A 4,774-nucleotide genomic window follows, 5' to 3' on the forward strand; every position below is an offset into this window, starting at 1 on the left:
CTTCGATCCGGCTAGAACCAAAGCCCTGTTTTCTATTAGTGGCCTTACTTGAACCAATAAATGAATCACCCTGGGGTAGCACTAGCAGTACTACAAGCTATACCCGCGCGCCGTCAATGCGTTATGTATTGATACATTATCCTTGAAAAACATGATTTCTTTCTCACGTGGTAGTAGTGTGTGCTTATAGATGATAGTTTATGTTATTATATAGATATTTCTCTGTTGATGTAGTGTCTTTGTTTATGTGATGGATGATTCAGAAGTAATTGGTTGGATGTATGGCATCGTACCTGCTAATGCTGCGCTTGACCGCGGTGCCATGCTCCTTGGACTAAACAATTCAAATGGGTAAATTTTTTGTTAGGAAAATCCGCAAATCTCTAAAATTGGCCGCTGAGATCATGCAAAACAATCTTGGCCACTGAAATCTGCCAAACTGTCCACTTATGCTGCTCTCTTAAATTAGAAGCCAATTTCTGAAAATAAGAAACTTTGCTAGTTGCATATCTTTTAAAGCATGAGCATTAATAATAATACCTCTCTGCATTCCAATCCAAGTGGGCTGCTACACCAGTGCGTGTTCATTCAAAATATTCAGAGAAAAGCTTGACAATAAAACATTGCAAAACGGAAGGAATTTTTCAAGGAAAACTCCTTGTCAATAAGACAAACAAAATGCAGAACAATCATGAGATCTGGAGTCACAAAAGTAGCAAAGGGAAAAAGAAGAAATATGAAGAGAACGAAATTTTTTACTGGGTGGTACTCGTTGATCCATGCTGAAAATGAAGACATAGGAACTTGGAGCTTCATGAAGAAATTGCAGATCATAAGATTGTGGATCACTGAGCACCAACCATCAGTTCTTGTACAAAAGGGGCACTATCATGTACCAAAATAACTCAAAAAAGGATCATATCAAAAGGGGAGGAGGACATCTTCTGAACTTCAATTGTAGATGCAACGAAAGGAGAGGATATCATCTGTACTTATTGAGGAGGTGCCCATGCCCGAATAAGCAGCAGTGCATGTAAAAGAAATATAGGCATCTAATCTAGTTTTTGCATACCATTTCATACCAGTCAGGTCTCTAAACCGATTTAATAAGAGTATAAATTTCAAATTTACAGTGGAGCTTCAAAGAAAATGTGGCAATTGGAACCCAAAACCTGCATTATGACTCGTATGTATCGCTTCTGGCTTCATACAGTGTCTTATTCCACAAAAAGTATGTTCTGGAATACAATAAAATGACTTCAATTTACATACGAAATGAACATAAAAAAAGATATAGAAAATGACTTCACTTGAACTTGCATCCCAAATAGAGAAGACATGAGTATCACGCGAACCTCCAATCCACATCTAAAAAATGTATCTAAACCCACAATAGTATTTTGCCTGCTACGATCTAGAAATAACCTTTGCTTATCGAATCTGAAAATAGTGAAACCGCATCTGGGAGTAAGCAGTCCCTTGCACCTGATATATCTTCCTTCACTTTTTCTGCTAAAACCTTCTGTTTTTAGCTGATCATTAATCGATGGAATATTTATATATAAGCATCGTCTTCACTTTTTGTCTGCTAAAACGAACAGTTTCTATCTCATCATTAACTGATGTGAAGATGTTTAGTTCTTGTAGACATATTAACAAACAGATAGAGATCATGAAATATCACCATCAAGAATACTACGTGTATATTTCTATAGGTTTCTATGCATTAAGCTTGGCATCACACTGACATTTTATTATAACAAAAAAAAAACCAGATTTCAGATTGATACACTAATTCAGCAAAAGAGAAGCTGTTGCTACATGACTGAGAGAGCAAGAGCTACCGCGGTGTGCACGGTCAGGGGAGAGAGGGAGTTGCTGCAGTCATGCATGGAGAGAAATAGAAGAAGAACAGCAGCGGCACCTCCAATTTTTAGTATACGTGATGACTGGGAGAGAGGGATAGTAGCAGAAGCGAGTGCAAGAGCAACGAGTGTGCGTCCATCGCCGACGATCGTGGGTACGGTGGGTGGGAACGCGGGTGACTGGGCGGGGCGACGCTAATTGGTAGCAGAGGAGCCCAGTACATGGGCAGCGCTTGTTCCCGTGGCGGCGATCGGCTGGTGCCCCACATGTCGTTGAGGGATGCGGCACGTACGCGGGTGTCCGTGGGCAGCCGAGCACGCATGTGAAGGAGGTGCGGCGGTGCATGCTGCATGGGCGGCGCGCGCGGGGAGACCAAGCGGTTGGAGCACGCCCCAGCCGTGGACGTTGTAGACCGCTGAGAAGAGATTGGCCGACCCCGCAGACGACGTTGTCGTGCTGGATGCCAGGGAGATGGCGGCGCCAAGCAGCTCCCGGCGACGGCAGCCAGAACGGCACAGCCGCCTGCTCCGTGGTGGCTGCCGCTTACCTTGTCATAAATGCCCCACGGCGGCCCTGGCACCAGTTCCGCTTGAGCAGCGCGACGCAGACCAGTGAGGAAGCTTTGGTGGGTGGCAACAGTACTGCTCAGACTACCCACAGTGGGACTAACATATGTAGTAATATCACACATATCTAGATAAAATAGATGGTGTGGCAAGCAATAAATGAAGAAAGAGATGCATGTGATAACATAGCTAGTTACTACTAGTATGAGTAACATCACACATATCAAGATAATGTGAGTCTATAGCCTAATAAATAAAGTGTTGCATGTTACCACAGATATGTTATTCCCTACTATAAAGATAGTAGCACAGAATAGTAACTTGGGCATGTTACTACTCGATGTTACTACCAATTGTGGCTAGTCTCATGAGCAGCAGCGGCAGCCTCGGTAGGTACAGCGTCGGGAACAGCAGAACGACCCGAAGCATTGCCTCGACCAACCACAGCCCCCCGCAGGCGAGGAGGCCGACGCGGCCGCTGCGGGCCATTATGACTGGAAGAAGAGCCGACCATGGAGTTAATGTATGCGGAAGCGAGGAAACAAAGCCCACAGAACAATCACATTAGAATAACGTGACGAGAAGGAAAGCCTATTTATAGCCCGTGAAAGGTAGAAAGAAGAAACAAAAAGAAACACGAAACGTATACCGTGAGGTCTCTAGATTATGACAGAAGCGACACCGAACAGAAGAACCAGCATCCTCTGGATTACACGGTCGAAGCGGCGGTGATTTTTCACGATGAAGCGGCACCGACCTAACGCACACCACCGCGATCGTAAGAAAAAGGGACACGGCCAGCCCAGAAAGAGATGGAAACCTGCGCATGCAGCCCACCGCCGAACGAACTTTATGCAACCAGGTCAACGGATGAGAATGGCCCACCCGCACCAGAAATCGCTAAGCGCACACACGGGATCAATAACCACGTTAGCAAAATTTTAACCGAGAGCCTATAGCCACAACGTAACTGTACACCCTGCCCTCCCAAATTAATACACGCGTCAAAATCCCCTAGGCTCAAACGTTGCTTTCACCCAAGTGGTGAATTGTGAGAGCAAAATCACCCCGGGAAATAGGGGCTTGGGTATGATCGACACTTCACACACTCCTATGGAAATTACAATTTCTCGACCTTAATTTGTGGATAATTAAATGCAGCCTACTATGGATAGGTGTGAGTTTGAACGGTTGTGCACTTTTTCACTGAATTGGCTAGGCTAGGCTGCCGGAAGACTTGCGTAGTGGTTGTCGGCATATGCCAGCTTGTCGTCGCCACATTGACAAACACAATCTCTCTCTCTCTCTCTCTCTCTCTCTCTCTCTCTCTCTCTCTTTCTCTCTCTCTCCACGGCATCTTGGTTCTTGGTGGTATATTCCTTCTGCCAATTCACCAGAGGTGAAATCGGATAGCTTCTTTGCAGTTGAATGAGTTAATTTGATGGATGAATATTTGAGACCTAATGCCGCCGTTGTTGCTAAATGTAAGCAGCGCTATCTCTCGATTCCTCAAAGTTAGCTTTCAAAACATTGTTTTAGAGAAGCGAATCAGGTGGCTGACGAGTTAGCAAGACACTCGTTTACTATTAGATCTCCTGGTTCTTTGGATGTTGTTATCCCTAATTTATTTCTCATTTTCTTATAAACGATATGACTATTATATAAGGAATAAATCTAGTTACTGTAAAAAAAAAAATGTCACGTCTAGTTAGCATTTGCTTTGGCACGAGCCGCAACCTGTGCGCGAGCGGTGCATACTTTGGATGGCCCATAGATGCACACGTTTGCATCAGACTGTTTTTCGCTTGCGAATCAACCTATGGTTGAGATGGTTAGGTGGACAGTGGTATCCCCAGCTCATCAGGATTCAAATCCTGATGCTCGCATTTATTCTGGGTTTATTTCAGGATTTCCGGCGATACATTTTCAGTGGAAGGAGACGTTCCCGTCGACTACGAGGCGCTTACGGTGATTTCATAAAATCTCAAGATGATATGCCAGCTCAGTCTCTCGGAGATGCTCATGGGGGTAGGGTGTGCGTTTGTGCGTTCATAGGGATGAATATATGCGCGTTTATATGAGCGGTTGCGTTTGTACCGTGTTCAAAAAAGACTGTTTTTTCTCTTCCGTTTAGCGTCGTGGTACACACGTTGCGAAGCTCACGGGATGGTGTGAGACTACCGGACCGTGGCGCAGGAGCAGGATCCCTATGGGCCATGTTTTCCCTTCTGTAAAAGGAAGAAAATCCGGACAAGATTACACGGCACCAAAACAAAATTCTTCTTTTTTTAGTTGGACAAGTCCCTTCTCTTTCTTCATTCTTCTTCCCACCATGGAAGGAA

At 44.6% G+C, this 4,774-nt stretch overlaps 1 non-coding gene across 1 annotated transcript; it reads left to right on the forward strand.

The window, feature by feature from the left end:
• Positions 1 to 1,455: 1,455 nt before the first annotated feature.
• LOC120975157 (small nucleolar RNA snoR99) lies at positions 1,456 to 1,557 on the forward strand. Its single transcript, XR_005770987.1, has one exon. It is a non-coding gene; the product is annotated as a small nucleolar RNA snoR99 (small nucleolar RNA).
• The last annotated feature ends 3,217 nt before the right edge of the window (positions 1,558 to 4,774 follow it).

The sequence above is a fragment of the Aegilops tauschii genome, chromosome 2 (assembly GCF_002575655.3).
Source record: "Aegilops tauschii subsp. strangulata cultivar AL8/78 chromosome 2, Aet v6.0, whole genome shotgun sequence".
Taxonomy (NCBI): domain Eukaryota; kingdom Viridiplantae; phylum Streptophyta; class Magnoliopsida; order Poales; family Poaceae; genus Aegilops; species Aegilops tauschii.